The sequence below is a fragment of the Pristis pectinata genome, chromosome 28 (genome assembly GCF_009764475.1).
Source record: "Pristis pectinata isolate sPriPec2 chromosome 28, sPriPec2.1.pri, whole genome shotgun sequence".
In the NCBI taxonomy this organism is placed as follows: domain Eukaryota; kingdom Metazoa; phylum Chordata; class Chondrichthyes; order Rhinopristiformes; family Pristidae; genus Pristis; species Pristis pectinata.
In genome coordinates this window covers 13,354,235-13,378,795 of record NC_067432.1, presented here as the reverse complement: position 1 = coordinate 13,378,795, position 24,561 = coordinate 13,354,235, and the positions used below count along the sequence as shown (strand labels likewise).

At 39.5% G+C, this 24,561-nt stretch overlaps 1 protein-coding gene across 7 annotated transcripts in view; it reads left to right on the top strand.

Annotated features, from left to right (window-relative positions):
* sema6dl (sema domain, transmembrane domain (TM), and cytoplasmic domain, (semaphorin) 6D, like) overlaps positions 1-24,561 on the top strand; it is a 248,616-nt gene that overhangs the window by 115,410 nt on the left and 108,645 nt on the right. The window contains exon 1 of one of the 7 annotated variants that reach the window (XM_052040388.1): positions 22,412-22,490. The exons of the other annotated variants lie outside the window; for them this stretch is intronic. The gene's annotated coding sequence lies outside the window, so the exon portion shown is untranslated. Of the gene's footprint in view, positions 1-22,411; positions 22,491-24,561 lie in introns of those variants that run through there. 7 annotated transcript variants of the gene reach the window in all.

The window sequence follows — 24,561 nt, the reverse complement described above, 5'->3', positions numbered from 1 at the left end:
GAAGATGATACCAATAATGATAATATTTCCAAAGCAGCAGGGTATATCATTTTGAGGGCAACTTGTGGTGATGGCTTTCCCATGTCCTTCCTGTCCTTGCCTTTGTTGGTGGTGGTGACTGTTATTGACCTTAGTGATTAAACTGCATTGAATTTTGTAGGCAGCGCATATGCATTTATAGTGCACTACTGGTGAAGGGTTCAGGACGAGATGTCAATCACAAGAAAATAGGGGCAGGAGTAGGCCACTCGGCCCCTCAAGCCTACCCCACCAATCAATATGATCATGGCTAATCTATGCTGCCCTCAACTCGAGAATAGATTGTTGCTTTTGAAACATCTGGATGGTGTTGAACTTCTTGAGTCCTGATGAGACTGCAAGTATCCAGGAAAGAGGGAAAGGTGAGAAGGGGTAAGTTCAAAGGAGATATACGGGGGCAAGTTTTTTACACGGAGAGTGGTGGATGCCTGGAATACGCTGCCAGGGTGTGGTGGAGGAAGATATGGTTTAAGAGGCTCTTAGATAGGCACATGAATGGAGGGATATGGATTTGTGTAGGCAGAAGGAACTGGTTTAACAGGCTTTTAATTACTATTTTACTTAGTTCGGCACAACATCGTGGGAAGTGTTTTGTCAATAGTTGCGAGCCTTTGGGGAATTGGAGGCTAAGTCACTTCCTGCATGATGCCTGGCATCTGACGCGCTCTTGCAGCCTCAATACTTACATGGCTTATTCAAGTAAGTTTTTGGCAGTGGTGATCCCCAAAATGCTGATATTGGGGAACTCTGCAGTGATAATGCCATTGTACGTAATGGGGAGGTACAGTAGTTAAATTCTCCTTGGAGACGATTGTTGTCTAGAACTTGTATGGTACAGTTGTCACTTGCTTGAATTCTGTCCAACTATTGGGGTTCATTGAGACTGATGGCTACATATTGGTTTTCACAGTTTTTGTAACTCCGAGCAAATTTACATCCTAGTTCCACCACATATAACCCATGGATCAGGCACCAATGCCACTGATGCAGATTTTAGCATGATAGGAATGAACTTTAGAATGTGATGAAGTGATGCATTCTGATAGATTATGGTCACTCCTCAGCATTTTTAATTGCAACATTATTGACTTTAAGTGAGTAATAATGTGAGTGAAATGTACGCTTAATCCACAGCAAACGACTTTCATTTAAGGCAGTGGTGATGATCTCACAAAACAGTGTGACATAAAGCTTTTATAATTTGGAAAAGCACCAAAAATTATTTTGACAGCTAGGTAACTAGAAGCATTAAATTATAAACAAAAACAGCTACTTTAATAATCGTTGTGTTAACAGCTAAAAACATATCTGCAGTTCACAATCACATTATAAGGTATTATCTGAATGCTGAGATTATTACAGTTTTGTAACCCATTCCCCAGTATCTATTATTTCTGGATTTTAATGAGGTTCATTGGAAAACAGCTTTGCATGAACAAGGGATAAGTCACAGACAGATGGCCAAGCTGTTGGAGTTATCAGCTAATTAAAAATGACTTAAGAAGTGGAACTGGAATAACTCTTCAGTCTGACCTTTATTCAACCTTAATTAGTTATACTGTTGTGCAGTATCGAAAGATTATACGTAAAGAAGGTATTTATTACTTGATACAGAAAAGGATTTGATTCATTTTTTTTAGATTGCATAATTTTCTTGTATATTGTATATTCCTACTTACTTCATTGCTCAATCATGCAATTGATATTGTTAGAGTCTTAGAGTTATACAGCACAGAAACAGGGCCCTTGACCCACCATGTCTGTGCTGACACCATCTTTACTAATCCCTTTTACCAGCATTTGGTGCATGGTTTTCGATGCTTTGGTGATTCAAGTGCTCAACTAGATACTGCTCAAATACGTGAGAGTAACTGCCTCCACCATTCCTTCAGGTAGTGTATTGCAACCACCTGGGCTAAAAAAAAAATTCCTTCCCAGATCCCTAAACCTCAGTCTAAACCTTTGCCCTCTAGTTTTAGATGTTTCTGCCCTCTGGAAAAGATTATTGCTATCTCTCCTGTCTATGGCCCTCATAATTTTGCATGCCTGTATCAGGTTGCCCCCAGCCGACGATCTCCTTCCCTCTAAGGAAAGCAAAGACAGCTGATCCAGTCTCTTCCTTATAACTGAAATGAGCCATCCCAGGAAACATCCTGGTGAATTTCTTCTGCAACCCTCTCCAGTGTAAAGGGATAGGAGTTTAAGAATGGGGAGATTTTGTTACAGTTGTACAGGGTGTTGGTGAGGCCGCTCCTGAAATATTGTGGACAATTTTGGTTCCTTTAGGATTGGAAGCAGTCCAAAGGAGATTCACCAGGCTAATTCCTAGAATGAGAGGTTGTCCTCTCCAGGGAGTCTGGCCAGTTTGGGGCTGTAGTCCTTGGAGTTTACAAAAATCAGGGCTCACTTTATTCAAACATATAAGATCCTAAGGAAGCTTGACCGGATAGGTGTGGAGATGTTTCCACGAGTGAGAGTGTCATGGACAAGGGGACATAGAAAATAAGGGCCTGATCATTTAAAACTAAGATACATAGAAACTCCTTCTCTTAGAGGGTAGTAAGTCTCTGGAATTCTCTGCCCCAGAGGGTGGTGGAAGCCAGATCATTAGAAATCTTTAAAGTGGAGATAGGTAAATATTTGAAAGATCGAGGGTTATGGGGAACTGGAACAGAAGGGGAGTTGAGGCCAGCATAGATCAGCCATGATTTTATTGAATGGTGCAGCAGGGTTGAGGGGCCTGGTGGACCTACTCCTGCTCCTAGTTTCTTGTGTTCTTTACAATTGTACTAAACCTTCCTTGCTCCTGTACTCAAAACCTCTTGTTTCATCTGCATGTTGGATTTCTGTGACTGATGTACAAAGCCAGTGAGATCTCTTTGCACATCACCTTTCTCAGTTTCACCATTCAAACAATACTCTGCCTTTCTCAAAATGGATAAGTTCACATTTATCCATCTTTCTGCATTCGCAATGAATTGCTCACTTACTTGTCTGAATTGTCTTGAAGCCTTGTCTTGGCCCTCCTCACAACACTCAATCCCACCCATTTTGTATCTTTAGTGAGCTTTGAAATATTTAATCAGAATCAGGTGTACTATCACTGACATATATCGTGAAATTTGTTGTTTTGTGGCAGCAGTAGAGTGTAAGACATAAAAATTACTATAAGTTACAAACAAAATTAAATAAATGGTGCAGAAGAGAAATAACGAGATAGTGGTCATGGACCATTCAGAAATCTGATGGCAGAGGGGAAGAAGCTGTTCCTAAGACATTGTGTGTGGGTCTTCAGGCTCCTGTACCTCCTCCCTGATGGTAGTAATGAGAAGAGGGCATGTCTCGAATGGTGAGGGTCCTTAATGATGGATGCCTTAACGATGGATTAAACATCCATCTCATTAGTCATAGATTAATCATTATGATCCATCATGGATTAATGATGCATTCAGATCCCTCATGCGAATCATTTATATACATTGTGAATATTGGGGATCCAGACAGTGACCTCCACAGTACCCCACTGGTCTTCGCCTGCCTATCTGTCAATCAATTTTCAATCCTTGCTGGTGCATTACCCCCAATCTCATGTGCTTGAATGTTGCACATTAACCTCTTTTGAAGGATTTAATCAAAGGTCTTCTGAAAATCCAAATACACTAAGGCCACTAGTTCTCCCTTATCTATTCTACTCATTCCATCCTCAGAAGACTCCAGTAGGTTTGTTGAACAAAGTTTCTCTTTCATAAATCTATATTGACCTTGTCTGATGCCCTTGTTATTTTCTAAGTGCCCTATTATTACATTCTTTATAACAGACCCTAGTCTGTTGACTACGACTGATGTTAGGCTAACTGGTCTATAGTTCTTCATTTTCTCTCTCCCTTCTTTTTTAACTAGTTGGAAATCCTGTAAATCTGAAAGCAAAACCAAACCTATATGCGGATACTCAAACTCTTCAGGCAATATTTTTAATCTTACAAAGATTATTGCCGCAATTGTGTCCAAAGAAGTAGTACGGTGAAGAGAGTTCCAGATCCTAAGACCTTGATGGGTAAAGGAACTAAAATAGGCATGGATGAGAGTTGACAGCAGGTGTTTTGAGACTGGGAGATGTGCTTAGAAGCTCAACTCTGGGTAAAACCCAAGGTTGAATGGCTTGGTGCAGCTTTGCTTCAGGTATTTGCCCTAAGGATGATGGAATCTGTGGTCAGGGTACAAAAGGCTTTCTGCAAAGCTATTTGATGCTTTAAACCTGAACTTATGGATAACTTAATAACGTGATGCTTACTCCAATTTGTAAAAATACAGATCATACTGGAAGAGAAAATGCAGGAATTGACAACAGTTTACAAATTGTTTTATTCTGACATTTTAGTACAAATATTTTTTAAAATCTCAATTTTATTAATGACATCTCATTACAACATGTTAAACTGCCATGGATTCCCATGTTAAATTATCTACTTGCCCCTATTATAAATAAAGGAAGCAAAATTGTGGTGATTCCAAATCCATTATTCAGCTTTAAAACTTTGGTGCAGTTACTCAGTATCACTGAGCATAGAAGTCCGGTAAACTGCAGGCACACAAGTATAAGGTTTGGTGAAACAGCCAATTCTCCAGTGAACAAGGGAACATTGATCTCAGCAGTAGTCATGGAACTCTGCACAATCTTTAAAAATCTATAATTAAAAAATTACTACAATACCAGTTGTTCAAACCATTCAAACATTGCATGTGCCACTCAATTTGCTGGTGTGACATCTTTAGCCCAAAGAGTTTGAACATTCGCCACCAACAAAGGCAAGGACGAGAAGTGCATGGAAAAGCCAGCAGCATAAATTGCCCTCAAAGTGACATACCTTGCTGCTTTGGAAGTATAATCATTATTGATATCATCTTCACTGTCAGTGGATCTAAATGCTGGAGCCCCTTGTCCAACTGTCACGTGGGAGCAAGGGGTGCAGTGCTCAAGAGAGCAGCTCACCAAAAATTTCTCAGAGCAGTTAAAAACATGCATTAAATGCTGCTGCTGAATAGATGACAGACCCTGGCAATGACATACCCTCAAAGAGACCCCTCTGTAGTTAACACAGTTAATTTGTCTCTTTTCTTGAATATGGTCACATTTTTGGCATCTCTGAGGTCCCCTGCTTTATTCTCCTCTTTGCTTCTGTGCACAATGAGACTGTGAATTTGTACCTGAAAGTCTTCACCACAAAGTTTCACACCTTCAACAGGGATACTGTCAGCTCCCAAGATCTTTTAGTTGAGGTACGGACTTTTTGACTTCTTTTCAGTCAAGAGTGATGCTTGGCTGGGCCGAATAGATTGCTGTGGGATGGAGTCAAGGCACTCACATCAAGGATAGAGTGGCAGTTGAGAAGCTCTTTGAGGTGTTCTTTCCTGTGAGCATTGACTGCCTTTCTGTCCCTAATCAGTTCATTCCCATTCTTGGCTCTCAGTGTGATGGAGCCTCAGATATTTAGACCATTGATGGCCTTGATGGTGCTAAAGAATGCTGAAGATCCAAATCTGCCACATACCTACATTGATGTGATGCTATCAATTGCAGAAATCAAGTCTCAATCTTAACAGCCTTCCCAATATATTAGACGACTAATTTGACAGAAAGCCTGTTTATATGGTGAATTGAATAAGTGCCTTCTTTTCTCAAGGTGAATACCTGCACCTTTTAAGAGCAGAAATCATCTCCACCTTCCCTACCGTTTGAGCTTTTTAAATAAATGAGTGTCACCTTCACCCAGTATAGCCTGTGAATCAATGAGAGACTGAGCCATGGCAGGGGTAGCAATCACATTCCTATTGATTTGCATTTCTTTGATGTGTTGATAAATATATGAATACATGAATCTAGGAACTTAAACAGTTACTAGGACTGCAAAGGGGGACTGGCGGATAGTTTAACATAGTAGGTTTGTTATCTATGAAAGAAAGCATTACTCTGGGGGTTGGGAAGGACGTAATTTTAATACAAGGTACCACACGCTTTTGATACCTTCCACAATACAGCCCTTTGTTTCTATTTTAGCTGGTAGGAAACCATTGTTTTTATCCACAGACTGTGCAGGCCCATCATTTATGTTGGTGATGCCCAAAATAGCCATGTCAAATGCTCTTGTGAGTGTCTCCATTATTTCAACACAGATCAACATCCCTTTCATTGCTGAATGGTCATTCAGAGCTGTCGATCATACAGCTAGCTGAATACTACCTCTGTGAGATTTTAACGTTGGTGCCCAGGAGAAGAGGTCTTGCTCAAATTAATGAAGCATATTATGGTCTAGTACATCCCATAATTGTCTTTTTAATTAAAGATTTAAAAATAAATGTCACATTTATTTTTAATTAAATGTAATTAGTTAATTAATTGATTTAATGGTAAATCTCTGCATTCAATACACCGACTGCAAAGTACTTAGAATTTTGCATTTTTATTTAGCAAACTAGCCCACTTCTAGAAATACAGCTAAATTTCACTTTATTTATGTTTTGCATTCTTATTCACAAAGGCACAAAGATATGGATCTTGACTGCTATGGCTTAATAAGGGTGATAGATCAAAAATACCATGTTTTTGGTCTTTCCCAATCTTTATTGTCATAATGGAAATAAAGTAGAGAGTGATGTAAAATGGTCCATTGACTTGCAATTGCTCATTTTCTACCATGACACAAAATCAAGATCCACCTTAGAATATTTTCACATTCTCACTATAACTTACCTTACGTGTATTTTTGCTTTTCTTAAAAATAATACAGTTCAACTAGATTTCATACCCATCTCTAGCCATTCAAACTATTGGGATCAATCTTGCAATTTTACTCACTCTTTATTGGAGCCATGAAGGAGGGGCAGAAGATTGACCACGACACTGAGCCCTGATCTCTGAATGAGGGAAAAAAATACAAGTGTATCTTTATTTAAATAAAGTTAAGTCACTGTGTTTGCTTACCAGGCAATTGTGATTGAGAATTTTGAAATAGAACATCCTTGTTTTGAAATAGAACATCCTTGTTTGTGAATAAAGCAGCTTTAAAATCAAACCACAATAGTGCAGCTGTACAGTTTGTTTAGAATTTAATTGGTACAATAGAGCTCTTGCATTTTGTGGGCTTAATTACTATATGTTCCCCTTCTCCTGATGGGCTAATGTATTATTTGTAGCTTCTGTGCAATTAACAAGACAAATCAAATTCATTTTAATTCATGTGATGGAGAAATTGTAATTGGAGCTAAGCTGAAATTGCAATCCCTTTCTTAGAGAATAAGCAGACCAGTTATGCTGCACATTTGACTGTCCTCTCATTGATCTAAAATGTGTAGTGTCTTAAGAATAAAGTTGCCAGTGTCAAATTTAAGCAGTTCAAGATCACCTGAGAAAGGCTTATATTTGTGTACCATTCACAGATGCAGTTGTCTTGAGGCACTCCAGAGAGAAAATGCAAACTAAGTGCTAAGGTTGTTGGCTAAAGTATGGTTAAAAAGAAAGGCTTGAGTTGGCTCCTTCTGATTGAACAACAAGACAAAAAGCAAAGGGATTTAGGGAAGAAGCTCCTGAGATTAATTCATGCATCCGGTGCATTCTTTTGCATCAGTAATAGACCAGGAGGAAAAACGATGCCCAAGGGACCAAAGTCAAAAGGAAATAGGTTCAGGCGTCCATAAGGACATAATTTCAGTTGAAAACAAAGATTTAAACATTCCCACACAATACCCTGGGCGGTCTGTGTGAATTTTTCAAACTTTTAATCCTAATAGAGCATTCAATTGGTCTTTCGCTTACATTTAAAAAAATTCATTGGTACCTTTAAAACAGGAAAACTATTCAACATGAGCAGGTTAATTTTGAATCACCTCATTAAGTCTTGATAGAGGAGTGTATTGAATAACCATACTTGGAGATCACAGTGTCATTGTATTTTGAGACAGGAAATCCCAAAATTTCAAGGTTTTATAAACAATACATTGAGATTATTTGAATTAAATCCATAGCAAATTTGCAAAAGCATTCATCAAGTTGTAATAACAGAGGTATAGTTCCAGTTGGAAACTTGAAAAAAAAAGGGAGAAATGACAGTAATAAGATAAAACCCCAAAACTTCCATTTACTAGATCGTTCAGCAGTTTATACATAGGACTTGCGAGTGCCAAAATAACTGATGTGAGGATCAAAGATAATTTTTTACATTATTACTTCTTTGAGCACAAAGAAACCCGGTAGCATAATAATTAATATTTCTACAGCAGTGGGAAGCTGCAGATTTAATCTCAACGAACAGAGACTTGAAGATAGGCTTTTGTTTAAAAACCAAAGCACAAACACTGCCTTCATTAAGTAAGGCAAAGAGCTGTTGTACAGTAGAGCTAAAGCTATGCATCACAACTGCAAGCAAATAGGCCAGTTGTAGTGTGTTGGGCTTCCTTCCAGTTCTCCCAATGAGTCAACCAATGGCAGTGGTGCATTTATTGAGAAAATGTTATTATTAGAATGTAGAGGTTGTGTAATTTAGAAATTAAACTGCTCAGCTCTTTTGGTACTGCTTTATTGAAAACAGCCATGTTACTCCTTACAAGAGTTCATTAGCAATGTGAACGTTCACAAGAAAAATAACTCGGGTAGATTCCCAAACGTCGTCATAAGGTATGTGCTTTTAATCAGCAGGTTCTGAGTTTTGCTAATTCCACTTTCAGTGAACAATTCACAGTGTGATTTTAAGATTGTATGTGATGAGCAAAAATGACCTCATTCAAAACCTACAAGCCAGATTCCCTCAAAAGGGTCAAGGCCACTTATAAATATTTGAAACTCGACAGCTGTGCTGTACGTCCAAAAAATTGAAGACCACTAAAAAATGTAAAGTTTAATCAAGCTCCTTTTTGTGTGGTGTGTAAAATTGAAAATATCATATATATTCAGATGTATATTATTTCAGTAAGCACCAATATAAATAATTGTATGGTTAGATTTTCTAGACAAAGAATGCAAATGTTCTAATTTCAACAGTTACTTAATTTTGCAATGTTGAAGTTGAACATTAAACAGTTTTTTTTAATCTATTCATGGTTGATCTGTGAACCAGATAGATAATTCTGATGTAATTGTAAATTGTCGTTCTCTTCAGATCATCCAAAGCTGCCATCTCCCATCATCCTTATGCTCCCAGGTTAACCTTGACTTCTAGATAAGTAGTGCCTTGAGTTTGAAATTCTTACCCTTGTGTCCAAATCTTCTATATCTCTGCCCTTGCCTCTGGATTAACGATCCCCAAAAATATCTGCAGTCCTCCAATTATGGCCGCTTAAACATTACCAAATTGATTTGCCGCACCATTGTTGACTTTGCTTTTTGCTCTGAAAGTCCCTTGCTAAGCTCTTTGCTTTTCTACTTTTCTTCCTTTAAGACATTTCTTAAACACCTACTTCTATGACCATGCCTTTAGTAATCTCTTATATTCCTAGGTGGTTCAACACCAGATAGAAAATCTGATGATGTACCATGCAGTGCCTTACCACACTAAAGGCACAATATTAATACAAATCTTTGTTTATTTGTTTGCAGCATTTTTGATGCTTTCTTCATGTGATTTCACTGATTCTCACTAACCTTATAAATAATTATCTGTTTGCATTAATGTTAGAATATTCACTTGAGAATCTGTTATCTCTGATTATTTTAGATATAATCAAATTTTATCTGGCTCACAATGCACAGAACTTTGACAACAAAGCATTGAGACAAAATAATTGGGGCAAAAAGCTACAGGAGCTGGAGAAACCAAAAATGCTGGAGGGCCTCAACAGGGAAGCAGCATCAGTGGGGAGAGAAACAGAGTTGACATTCAGGTTGAGGACCCTTCAACAGAACTGGAGAAATGAGTAGATAAGGGTCTATTTAGTTGCAGAGAGTGGGGTGGTGGAGGAGAGAACAGAAGGAATGTCTGGTAGGATGCGGACTAAAGTTGTCAATGTAACCAAATAGAACAGTTAGAGTCCGTCTGTTCCCCTAACTATTGAGTCTCTTGTCACTACAGTTCTCCTTGATTCCACTCTTCCTTACTGTGGATATGAGCCAGTTGTGTGCCATAGATCTGGCTGCTGCTGCTCTCTTCTGAACAGCTGTCCCCTTTCCCAACGGTATCCAAAATAATATACTTGTCACTGAGGGGAATGACCAAAGGGGAATCCTGCACTCCTTGTCTACACCCTCTATCTTTCCTGGTGGTCACTATGCGCTGCCTGTACCTTTAGCATGACCTCCTCCTTAAAGTTCCTGTCTATGTTGCTCTCAGCATCACGGATGCTCCTGAGAGAGTCCAACTGCAGCTCCAGCCACTCAATGCAGTCAGTTAGGTGTAGTCGCCAGGGATACTGGAAGATTCCGTGATCTCCCACATTCTGCTGGAGGAGCATGCAGCTGCCCTGACTGCCATCTCTAAACCACGAAGACTACAGAGGAAAGTGAAAAGATCTTACCGTACTATGGCTCAGCCTCCTCGCCGAAGCCTCTCAAGACAAAGCCTCAGCATTTACACCTCAAGCACGGCCTTTACCTCACAACAGTCACTCTCCAAATGGCCATTCCAAAAAAAACATCTGAGTATGAGAGCAGGGGGGATATCGTAGCAAAAGTAATGACATTTTCAGGTTTGGGCGTCATCACTTTAACAGAAAAGGAGTTGGAGGGATCCTACTGAGGACTGACACAAGAACTGTCCCAAGTTTCTAACAAAAGAACAAACATAGCTCAAGTCCATACCAGTTCCCATCACCATACCTTTGATTTAGGGAAAATGAATGTAGTTGAAGAAGTGTAAGTGATGGAAGGGGACTAGCTGGGCTTCTGTTCAAGGAAGAAGCAAAGGGCCTTCAGATCATCCTGGTGTCCTGAAAGAAATGGAAGTCCAATCCAAGTGAAGGTGAGCTGGTTGGCACCAGGAAATGAGAAATGGAAACTAAATGGAAAGAGACAGGACAAGGGAGAAAGAAAAGTCAAGGTAGGAGAAATGAATCCTGTGGGGCAAGAACAGGCTGATACAAAGTGTTTCTCCTTATAGTCCTATTTGTGGAGCTCAAGGAGGAGATAAAATTAGGCTGAAGGGGTGGGAGGAGTGGGTTGGGGATTATGAGGGTGGGTTTTGCATAGGGATGATCTCCCAAGGATATTAGATCATTGACTGTCTGGGATACAAGACTGGTGGGGTCGTGGTCCATTGAAAGATAGGAGGTGACATTCGGCCTCTGTGACGTAGTGGTCAGTTCACCAAACCTTTGTTAGCAGGTTGAATGACAGTGTTGAGATTGGTCCTCAGTGAGCAGAGTGCTGCAAATTCTGAGTGTGGTAGGTTTGAGTTAGGGTGATGGAATACCTGGGAAAGAGGTTGGAAGGGTGGTCCAGATAGAATTCTGAAGATGGAAGAAAGGATCCACAGTTATGGGTGAGAACACCTAGTCAAAGAAAAGGCACAGATGTGAAGCTGTGGAAGGTGAGTTCAACCTTGTATCAAGGTCCGAATTCATTAAGGAAGGACCATAGGGAGATGAAGCTGAGGGCTCTGCTGAGGACTGATTGTTCAGAGTCAGAGAGGGGAAGATCAGGAGGGACAGTGGGTTGGACCAAGGTAGAGATAGGGTCAAAGGACAGTGAAGAATCCAGAGGAGTATTTTTGGAATTCAGGAGCTGTTGAAGTTTGAGATCTTGGATATCTGAAAGAACGGGGGAAAAAAACTTTTTGTTGAAACACCAAATTTGGCAAAGGATGAAATGAAACTACAGACCGTGACGATTTTGAGATGGTGTCAGTGCTGTTGTATAGAGGGGTCAGGAGAATATATGTGCCAACGCATGGCATCAAGATGTATTTTAGATGCAAGATTAGAGAAGCAGTGATTAGAAAAACACTGAATAATTCAAAATACCTATGATCATTGGTGGATCCAAACTGGAATTTCACATGGAGCTAGATACATTTGTAAGGAAAGCGATGTGGCTGTGGAAATGAATTTCATTCCCCGCATGCTGCCTGACCTACTAAGTCCTACCAGCATTTTCTATTTTTAAGATAATTCTCTTATTTTTAAATAATCAGCAGCCTTTTTTTTGTAATTTAACATTTGTATTTTACCCTGTATGTATTCCATAGGAGACACTTTAAACTTATTCTGTCCAAATTGCAACCCTCCACATGATAGGGTGCACCAGAAAGTGAATCACATTTTTTTAAGTCGTGATTTATTGGAACTTCTGCAATTTGACAATGGAACATCTGCTGCAATTCCTTCAGTTTTCACATCTTTTTGTATTTTTGTTGGTCTAATTTCATTTCATTTCCACTTATTTTCTGCATTTTTGTAAGTTTCTTCATCCTTTTTCCCGTTGTCTTTAATCAGGACCTCTACCCATTCCCACTCACCAGGAAGTCCATCCCCAGTCTCTTGATTAAGTAACCAGTCCAGATGAAGGGTCTTAACCTGAGACATCGACTGTCCATTTCCCTCCACAGATGCTGCCTGACTCACTGAGTTCCGCCAGCATTTTGTGTGTTGCTCCAGATTCCAGCATCTGCAGTCTCTTGTGTCTCCCAGAGGTTGTGAAAGTTTCTTTACATTTTCATTGGTCGAGTGATACTAGATGATCTCAAACAAGGGGCTGGACATTGTTGAAATAACAGGTGAAAACACAAAAGGTAAAGCTTTAACAAGCTTAGGCCAGTATAGTTTGTACCTGAAGTAATTACTTTTCATGCTCTTCTGAAAGGTGACATTAAAAAGGGTAAATGTCTAAATATCCAAATTTTACACATACATTTGGTCATTTATTTGATTACTTGATTATTTGGTCATTTATATGAATTTTCTACATTTTAAAATATTTGTTTTCATTTATAATATAGTTATTACACTGTACTTACCCTGTACCTCACAATGCTTTTCAAGAAACAATCCAGAGTGCATGATGTGCAATGAATTGCATTGAATATAGTCACCTATGTAGTGCGACACATGTATTTGTTATTCTTGACAGTTCCTTTCTCTGTATGTGGTTTTAATTACTTATTTGAAAATGTTACTCCAACCTGTATCATAAAACTCATTCTTAAAAATGGCTAATGGCAAAGGCTCCTACCCCTCTACAAATTGCTTCCACCTTTGATTTGTAATTTTAATGAGGCGATGGCAGGAATTTAGCCAGTGCCCGTTGAACCCAAATATCCCAGCCCACAGCTGCTGATATCCTGTGTCAGACCTGTACAAATTATGGGGTGTAGGAATGAAAAATTAGCAATACGCTTGCAAAGGGATTTATTTTGAAGTAGTGTGATCGACAGGGATTGGAGAAGGAGGGATTCTGGCTATGACTTTTGAAGTTTTCCATCCATTGCTTATCCTCACATGCTGAAAGTAACCCAAACAAAGGTTCGCACTGTAAACTCCACAACCAGTATTCCAGGGAACTCATAAATGTGTCAAATGAAAGCTAGAAAAACAGGTGATTCTCATATTTGGATAATGATGATGAAAGAAATAGCAAAATAACAAAAATATTTCAGATTTCATATACAATTTATTTAATTCTCTTGAACTTCCTATTTCTGAGGTTATATTGAAATTTTTTATTGCATCTATAATAAAATTTGTACAACATCACTGTGGCCTATTTGTGCCAATGGCCAGAATTAAAATGAGCTGTTAAAGCTGCTATTAGTCATATGTTGCTGCTGATGTATGTATTCTGTTAGTTTCTGTATGCTGTAATTGATTTTGTGATGGATGGGGCTTTTTTTCCCCGGAGAACTGATCTATTATGGTTTAAGTAATTTGTGAAATGCTGTTTATACAGTATTGGCACTTAGTTTTAATGTTGCTGAGGTGTGTTGTATATGGAATTTTCTTCCTGAGGTGATTTACTATTGTTCAGGATCATGAGCCATGACCGAAATGATCCTTTCTTCACAAGCATGTTAAATCAGCAGTTCTAGCTTTTTTACAAAGGATGGGTTCCTTAGGAACCACCTTCAATGGCACAAGAATTGAGGATATCTGGATTTCAGTGGCATATCAAAGGACTGGGAGGGAAGATTTGCTTGTCTGTCTCTCTCTCTCTCTCTCTCTCTCTCTCTCTCTCTCTCTGTCTGTCTCTCTCTCTCCCTCTCTCCCTCTCTGTCTCTCTCTCTCTCTCTCTCCCTCTCTGTCTCTCTCTCTCCTTCGTCTCTCTGTCTCTCCGTCTCTCTGTCTCTCTCTCTCTCTCTCTCTCTCTCTCTCGCTCTCCCTCTCCATGTCTCTTTCTCTCTCTCTCACTCTCTCTCTCTCTGGGTGACCAGAGCAAACCTCCACTCCCAGATGGACTTTCTACACTGAAATTTGGTTGTCAGGTGTAATGTGATAGTGTAATAAGGAGAACCATCTAACAGTTAAGTTAAAATACTGAAAACTCATTTATATTGTGAAAAATGGACTGGTGGATACAGGGAAAATGTAATATTTTCTGTTTAAGTCCCCATGCATCACCATACTGAAGTGGCCCAAAGCTATCAGATATAAAGGAACGTTGTTGCAGGTTGTCCAGTATTTGGGTCTGTGCAGTTTTAGCCTGCAACCATCAGTTAAGGTATTGAACTTAGCCTATGCTCTAAAGAATGAATCATTTGCTCCTCTAAGCAAATGGAGTAACTTATTGTATTGATGGTGACAAAGGGAAGACAACTGCAGTCAGGGTTAGACAAAGTAATGTTTTCCAAAAATGTAATTTTCAATAAAGGTCAAAGGTATTCAGAGTAAATTAATGACAAGTAAGAATTGAAAAGCATGAATCGGAGCATCGGCAGGAAACTAAGGGTATTGACGTTATCTTACTGAGTTAATGGGCAGCACTGTGGCACTGGCACATGTAGGCACAGTGGCACTGCTGCCTCATAGCACCAGAGACCTGGGTTCGCTCCTGACTTCAGGTGCTGTCTGTGGGGACTTTGTACATTCCTCCTGTGACTGTATAGGTTTCCTCCGGGAGCTCCTGATCTTCCCACATCCAAAACTATGTGCAGATTGGTAAATTAATTGGCCACTGTAACTAGCCCCTAGTGTGTAGGTATGTGGTAGGATCTGGGGGGAATTGATAGAATGTAGGGAGAAAGGGATTAATGTAGGACTAGTGTAAATGGGTTGTTGGTTGGCAAAAGGCCTGTTTCCGGCCCTAATCTCTCCAGGACTCTACCGTCAAGGGTCATCTCTGAGCAGTAATTCAGCCGAACCAGCCATATAAATACCATGGTTACAAGACAGGTCAGAGACAGGATATTCTGCAGATTTACCTCCTGACACCCCATTATACAAGACACAAATAAGAACCGTGGTGGAAATCCTTCCCTTGCCTGGATAAGTGCATTGCCAGCAAGTCTCAAGAAGAGCTGCGCCATCCAGTACAAAGCAGTATGCTTGATTGGCATCAGTGTGTACCATCTACAAAATGTACTGCAGTTATTCACCCAGGCTACTCCAACAGTATCTCTCAAATCCACCACATCCACCACCAAGGACAAGGGCAGCAGACACATGGGAACACCACCACCAACTGATTCCCCCCAAGTCACACATCATCTCGCCAGTCCTTCATCACTGCTGAGTATAAATGCCCATCAGCACTGTAGGGGTTCCTTCACAAGAAAGAATGCTGCTGTTCAATAAAGTGACTCACTACCACCTTCTCAAGGGCAATTAGGGATAGACAGTAAATATATGTGTAGTATAATATAAAAACATGCGGTGTAGTACCATTGGTTATAGTGAGCAAAGATTATGGGTTCACATCCTACCCCAAGTATAATTTGGCTGGTACAATATTAAACAACTGGGTTGAGCACTTTTGTTGTGATGAGAATTGACCAATGCTCCATAGCCTGCCTGCCATCCAGTGACCACATATGGATGGCAGATGAAGGTAATTCTAGCTGTGACACCCACACTTGAATAAACTACTAGAATGCACCATCTGGGAAGAATGGTTACTTGAGCAAGAGACAAGATAAATACCAGTACCCTTGGAGCTACTTGGCAGCTTTAGCCAGTGCACTGAAGAAAACATATTGCCTTTCGTTTAAGAAAAAACCTCTATCTCCATAAGCAATATCTATGTTCAGCAGGCAATAGATCAGATCACTGGGAACCCGTCACAAAAGACTTAGGAAAGACTTGCAAAATTGAAAAATCAGCTCAATAGAAGCAAAAAAGTACTGAGCTGTTAAGTTGCAGCCCTTCCAAAACAAAACCCTGTATAAGAACATCATTCACAGTTAGCCAATCTAACAATGACACCAATTCCTTGTCAAGGTTGGCTATTGAATCTGGTAAGTGATAGATGAATGTTTGCTGCCTTCTGAAAGTCAAGCATAAATATTATTCCAATGTTTATAAAACCTTCTTAAATATCCATGCCAATAAGATGTGAAACTTAAGATATCCCACGCAAGTAATGTTGTGTGCAATTCAATATGTTGTGCTCAAGCTAAACAAATTGTATAGTGACTTTCTGTCCTTAGGTCAATCATGCCATAGATACACAAGAGTGCAGAATCTAAAGGCACATGTATGCCTAGTATAGATTATATTAGATTAGTGAATGGAGCCTTCACCATAGGGACAAGATAAAAAGGGACATCTTGACCCGTAAATCCAACCTGGAAGTGGTGGGATCTATTACAGAGGAGGAGTGGGTGCTGGCCTTGTTAAATCCTTATCCCCTGATCATGTAAACCTTTGACCCTTGGAGCAAAATGGCGACGGCATTTGTAACACCACTTCAGCGAAGGTTAAATGTTCTTTTCTTTCTGTCATTCAATCAGATTAGTGTTTGCCAGCACTTATGGAATAGCTAAAGTCTTTCCAATGTAAGAGACTTTTGTTTTAAGAGTCTCCATGTTTTGGGATACAATTTCATGATTCTTTTATCAGTGAGGAAAAAATGCAGCTGTCATCTCGATTTCCTCGCTTGCAGTTGATGCCGTGATTCCTATCAGACATTACTAAAGTAACTCACTGATATTCCTTTTCTCTCACAAGTAAACTTACTAACCTCATGTTCTTTAAAGTAATGTGCAGAAATGTTTATGGACCACTTTTCTGTTCCTTCATTTGGCATTTTATTTAAATCAGATGAACTCAAACTAAAGTGGATTAGAATAATCGGATTTATCACCTTCTGACAGCATGGCTAGATGCTTATCAGCCAGATAATTTTTATAACCAAGTTTACAGCCATGTCTGGAAACTGTCTTTGCTGGAACATTGCATTGTTCCAACATTGGCTCCATCCTGAGAGTCTAGAATTATTTTCTTGCTGTTCTTTCTGCTCTACATTAAATCAGTAAGAAATGAGCATTCAATTATCCCTTTTATTTACATTCTTCAGCTACTTCTGGAACTAAAAGTAAAACGAATAGCATGATATTTCAGGCAGTCTCATTGATCTGTTTTCTTTTTATCTTTAGCTGACCTAGGTTAGAATTGTGTAAAATAAAGTGCTTTTCACAACTTTAAGTCAACCCATTTCCCCCCCCCCACCCCCCCCACCACCACCAAGGTGCTTTATAGCTAATTAAGCACTTTTAAAGTGCCACCACTATTGTAAACGTGCAGCCAATTTCCACACAGCAAATGATGATGGGCTCAAATTTTGTTTCAGTGTGATGATGGGCAGATAAATATTGGCCAGAACATTGTGGCTACGCTCTTCTCTTCAGATTAGTGCCATAATATTTCTATCTAGTTGAGAGTTCAACCTACCTCTCTTTACTGGAGAGTACACCACTTCTGACAGAATAACGGTCCCCCAGTACTGTGCTGGTGTATCATCTAAAGTATTTTTGTGCTCAGGTCTCTGGAACGGGATTTGAACTCACAACTTAATTCGGAAGGAAGAGTGCCACCGACTGAGCAGTGGTAGACACAGGCTGATATGTGTTTACCAAGAAGTCCCACACAACAAAGATCACTTGACACAAATGCCAATGCTGTTGCTGTTTCTGCTTCAATGCCTGGTTTGTTTATTTTTTTGTTCCATGTTCCTTAGCTTACATCTTCTAACTTTTTAGTTTGAATATTTAACTTGGATTAAACAATCTTCATTTCAACAACAAAGCAGTGAAGGCCAATATTTTTCTGAATTTTAAAATGTTATTAGAAAAGTAAATGTAAACATGTAGAGGTCTGAAGTCAGTGGAAAACAGTAGTGGAGCATTTGTTTGTGTTTAGTATTGGTTCTTACGGCTCCAAAAAAGGGAAGTAATGGACATTAATGCAAAGTGCATGAGAATCTAATTAATTGGCAAGGCAATAATAAGGTAATTATTGATGTACAATATTCTGTAACCATCTGGTTATCCTGTCCAAACCTGCTAGCAAGCAGCTTAATAAACAGGAAGCTTTTAAAGAAATACCACAGTAATTACTGACATGAATAGCAGGCTGGATAGTGTGTAATGAACCAAGGGTACATACATTACAGTAGAGCTGGAAGAAGTTGAACTTACCAATCAGGAGGTCCAAAGATCCGTGATTCTTGGTAGATGGAAGCCAGAGAACAGTTGTACTAGAATAATGTTGGCCATTTAGTAATGGCAGAGTAACACCACAAGGAGGAAGCTGAGGCTCAATATAGAGGCTGTAACTGAGGTCTGTCACCTGCCCCATGATGACAGTCACCCAGCGGCTGTGTGAAGCCAATGGCTGGAAAGGTCATCAATGTCATCTTTAATCTCACCAGGCCCTACCAACACCCACAGGGGAAATCTCATCCGTCAAGCACTTTGTTTATCTTTTGGACAGCTGCTATTCTTCTGAACAAAGAATTTGAGATTGCAAGATATAGTAAAAGTAATGAATTGCATCGTACTAATGGCATAGGTGTTTAATGGTCTGTTCCCTTGTATATCACAAGCACATCTGTGCTGAGTTCTGTGAGTGTGTGTTCTTGTTTGAGAAGTTAAGTTATTAGATGGTCAGGTAGCCAGCTGTGGAATTGAAAAGAATATAGAAGGCTTGGTATTTTTATCTGTGACTGATGATGAGCTATGGGGGGGGGGGGGGGGGGGGACTTGACGTTTTCAGCCACTGTAGCTTTGTAGAATCAGAGAATATTTATAATGCAGAAGCAGACTATTTAACCCATCCTGTCCGTGCTGATTGCAAAGAGCTCTCCCGTCTAATCCCACCATCTGGCACTGGGTCGTAGCCCGACACATCCAAGTACTGTTTAAATGTGAGGAAGGTTTCTCCCACACCATCTTCTCAGGCATTGTGTTCTGGAGCCCTACCAGCCTCTGGAATGATTGGGAAAAAAAGTTCATCTCTCCTCTAATCCTTCTACCGATTACTTTAAATCTCCTCTTTCCCCTGATTATTGACCTGTCTGAGGAAATCGGTCCTACTTATTTACTCATAGTTCCATATACCTCCATTCTGTCTCCTCTTACCCTTCTCTGTTCCAATGAAAACAATCCCAGTTTATCCATTCTTCCCTCATAGATACAGTTTTCCATTCTTGGCCTTATCTTCGTAAATCTTTTCCTGCAATCTCTCTCGGCCAATCATATTTTCTAATGCGGTGACCAGAACTTCACGCGGTACTTGAGCCATGGTCAAACTGGTGTAGTATACAGTTCCAGCATATCCTCCCTGCCCTTATATTCTTTGCCTTGGTTAATAAATTTTGGCATCCTGTATGCTGTTTTAGCCACCTTATTGACCTGTCCTGCTGCCTTTAAGGATCTGTGTATATATACTCCAATGTTTCTGTTACTCCTCAGCACTCATTATCCTCCCATTTGTTGTATATTCCCTTGTCTTACTTGTACTTCCCCTAATGTATTACCTCAAACTTCCCTGGATTAAATTCCATTTGCCACTTTTTGTGCCCAACTGACTAGATCATCCAAAAATATTCCTGCAGTTGAAAGCTTTCTTCCTCATTGTCAGCCACATAGCAGATTTTTGTATCATCTGCAAACCTCTATTATATCCCTTACATTTAAATGTAAATCATTATACAACATAAAAACAAGAGACTGAATACTGAGCCCCATAGAACTCCACTGGTAAAGACCTTCTAGTCACAAAACACCTGTTAACCATTATCCCCTGATTCCTACCACTGAAACCATTTTGGATCCAGTTTGGCACTCTCCCTTGAATCTCATGGGCTTTAACCATTTTGGCCAGTCTGACATGTGGGACCTTGTCAAAATCCTTTTAAAAATCCATATAGATTAAATCAAATACACTGCCCTCTTCAATCTTCCTTGTTATCTCCTCAAATAATCCAATCTATTCAGACGTGACCTACCCTTAACAAATCCATGCTGACCGTCCCTGATTAATCTGTACCTTTGTAAATAAAAATTCATATTGTTCTTTATAACAGGGTCCAGTAATTTGCCTACCACCATTCTAGTTAACTGAAGAGTACCCCAAGTAATAAGGTGACAGACCTGTGTGTCCACCAGTATGTGGTGTCAGTCAGCAAAATACATCAGCTCAGTTAATTAGAAGGCTAGTTATTCACGCTACCCTCTCAAATGGCAAGTATTTCCTATTCGTCTAAGTCAGGAAGCTGAACACACTTATGTACCCTGAATATTATATTTCAAGTTCATGCACACCTGCCTGTCCCTACAAACATTGAAGTCTAGAAAGGGCTGTGACGAGAATGATAAGTGAAAGCATTTTGCAACCTATCCTGTCTGTTCAAGATCCTCAAAAGAACTCTTTGAAATTCCAATTAGTGCCTGCAAGACACCCCACCTGCCAGTAACCTACACCAGTTTTATACAGTGACAGATCTATGCCTACCAGTAACATAGCCAAGTCTTATAGTGACAGATGTGTCACTACACCTTGGTGCAATACACCTGCATCTAGAACTGGATGTGGACTTGAATCTGAACCTAGGGAAATAAATCACATTGGTCCTGACATGGTCCCAGGCCCAGTTGGGTGGGTCCTTGTTGCCTGGATTGATAGCAGATTTATTGGCTGCTGTCTACAACTGCAGCCTTCACAATAGTCTACCTGGTTCCTGTCCACTTCTGCCAGAAGATGCATCTACTTGTGGCCCAAGATGAATGCACACTTGCCTCTGTTGAGCTTTACATTATTTCACATTGCTGCCCTTATGCTTTTAATGTTCAAAGATTTTTGGCAGTACTTGTGACTATTAGTACATCATCTTGATTATGTAGATAATGTTCTATGCCTTATAGTATCTTATTCATGTTAGCTTAAAAGCTCTTGGTGATGATTTCACATTAGTAGGTAGCTTTGTCTATCAACAGCAGTTCTTTCTTGGACTGAATGATATTTCTTGCTGACACCACCTTATGCTGAACAATGCAAGTGAAAAATCTGATTTGGTGAAATCTTGGCTCATGCCAACTCTTCATATCTATCCTGAAGAGCAGGTAATGGCCACTGTTAATTATCAACTGCTTAGTTCAGTGTCACCTTGTAATCACCTCACAATTGAACAGTTTTATCTGTTTTACATTCCACTACAATTGGTACTGCCCAGTCACACTGTCATGCCCTCATTTTGAACTCCATCTTGTTCAAATTTATCTGACCCTTCCCCCACCTGGTTCTTCAAAGCAACTCTGAGAGTTCTGGGCTTACATTGGTTGTGGAACATTTCTGCGTACTTTCTGAATAAAACATCTCAGTGTGATTTTGAAGCATCTGTGCAGGACACTTCGTACCAGTCTAGCTTCCATTCTCTGAGCCAATATTTTCCAAGCAGTGCTATTTTGTTATTTTCTAAGTGTAATCAGCTGCAAACATTGGTAGTTCCATTTTCTGTGTAATTTACTAAACATTTCATCTGCCATGGTCATTGGTCCTTGCCGTAATATGCATTTGTTCATTGGACTCTCAATCAGTGGTACTAAATTTACTCCGATTTGTATCCCTATCTATGATTTAGCAATCTGCTGCTTTATCAATGTTCATGTCAATGCACTGACTTTTGTCTTGCAGTCATTTTGCTTTCCAACATTGCCACTGGTGGCATCAATAAAATATAAGCCCAATTCTCCTGTATCCTCACTGGCTTTATTATTGTGTAAAAATGCTCTCTGTGGCTTCTTATAGTGCAAATTTCTCTCGTATGAAGAACGACTTGTGCACTGAGGATACACGCACTTTTCTCTGACAGTTAAAATATTTTAACATTTTGAATTGACGTATTTGCAGTGTATTGCTTCCATCATGTCAGTAATGCATATTCACGATGGTGTCACCCAGGTGCCTTGGATTCTGCCTTCTAGTTGTAACTTTCTCTGTTGCTTTATAGACAGTTTTTGTCCCTATTGCACTTGAAATGCATTTGGCAACCATCTGCTGTGCAAACTGGTCTGACAGAAGCAATACATGCCCAATCTGTACTGGTAAGTTACCACTACTTGATTCCTCAGCCTGTAAAAACTTGTAGATTTCATAGAGAACATTTACATGTGCTGTGACTTTGAGGCCAGAAAATCATATGGGGTAAAATTCATTCCCAGTTCTCTTTTTATTTTGCAGAGTTGATGGGTGACGTAGAAGTGTAGCTACTAGAGCTGATGCTTCACAGCTCCAGCATCCTAAATTCAATCCTAACCTCTAGCATTGTCCATTGGAGTTTCCATGTTCTCCCTGGGACCAGCTGTATTTCCTTTTGGGTGCTTTGGTTTCCTCCCATATCCCAAATTCATGTGGGTTTGTAAGTAGGTTAATTGGACATTGTAAATTGCCCCTAGCATGTAGGTGAATTGTAGAATTGATGGGAATGCTGGAAGAATAAAATGGGATTAGTGTGCTTGATGGTCAGCACAGACCCGATATGCTGAAGGAGCTGCTTCTCTGCTGTGTGACTCTATTGAAGAATACATCAGAAAGGAAGAATAAAGCAGTGTGCACCCAGAGCCAGGTAGTCTCTGAGTAGAGATGCAGGAAGTTGGCAGAGAACAATTAGTAAAGCAGTAAAATGCAAGAAAGATACAAAGGGAGAGAGAAAAAGTAAAGCAGAAAGCAAGAGAATCAAAAATTAACAAAGATCAAATGAAAATTTAAATGAGATAAACAGAAGCCTTAAAAAAAGGAAAGAATGAAAAGATTGTGTGTTAATACTGCAGTTATCCACAGGTCCAGTTTAGTTTAGTTAGGCATTTCATTATTAGTTTAATTAGTTCAGCAAAACATGGTGGGCAAAGGACCTGTTCCTGTGCTGCACTGTTCTGTGTTCTTATCCTGCACAGAACGATGTAGTTTTAGTTTGACTTCTAAGCAGTGCATTGAGCAATCATGTTTTCTCATCATGGAGAAGGTGCTGAAGAGTGAGCACTTTCTGTGGCCTCACAGCTATAAGAGATGCTTCTCATCAGCCACCTGTTGTCAGTGTGCTTTTCAATGATTAGGAACAACTTGCCAGTTATTTTCAATCAGTGAAATGTGAATGCTGGTTCAGCAAGTCATAAGAATTAGATCTCACCTCCAAACTTTTAACCCAGTGAGTTTGCGCTACAGCAAAGGTCAATTTTCTCTTATGTGAAACTGCCTGATTTCAGGAAAGATGATTCCCTTTAAGCCATTCTGCTAGTTATTAGTGGTAGCTGCAATAATTGTAGCAATACCAATAACAACTTGAAGGAATACATTAGAATTCAGTGAAAGATGAACCTATGTATAAAACAAGTAAGTTCACAAGAGTAGTAAATGCTGCTAGAATGAAAGCACGGACAGGCTGCACAATTGAAATGGGTTTCTGACCTTTGGGTATGCAGCTGACATTATGAACCACTGCCACACTTCATAACCAGTCTTTGCTCAATACTGACGTGGCATTAACGTCTTGGTATTCCAAATGATCTATGAGATTGACTAATAGTAATAACTTTAGGACCAAAAGTTACTAAATAGCTCCATCCATATAAATATTTCATAAGAATGTACTGTGCTTGTTTAGTTTGCTATTGTCCATATTTTTGCAGTATAAACAACATTTGTTTCAAAATGAAATGTTATAGGAACTCTCAAGGTTCATTTGGGGGTAGGGTACAATTACCTTCATGGTTTGTGGTTGCTTTTTGTTGAAATAATCACTCTGCCACTAATTTCAGCAAGGAAACTTTGCCTTGTACTTTAAGGACGGAAAAACTTGCATGCATGTAGCACCTTATCATGTCCTTGGAAAAGTCCCCAAAACACTTCATGTTCAGTGCATTAGTTTAACAAGTACAGAGATTGGTCACTTTTGAATCCTATAATCTTTGTCACAGCATCCAGTATTCTATTCACTTTTTATATCTTTATCCCCATACAATGATGTTTAAGATTTGCAAACTAAAATCTCCCACCTTACACTTAATGACAGTAAGCTTAATCTGCAACTTTCTCTGATTGAATGAGATTGCTGTCTCCATTGATACTCAAAATAAATTACTGCGTCTCCTATTTCAACACTTTCTGCAAGTTTGGTGA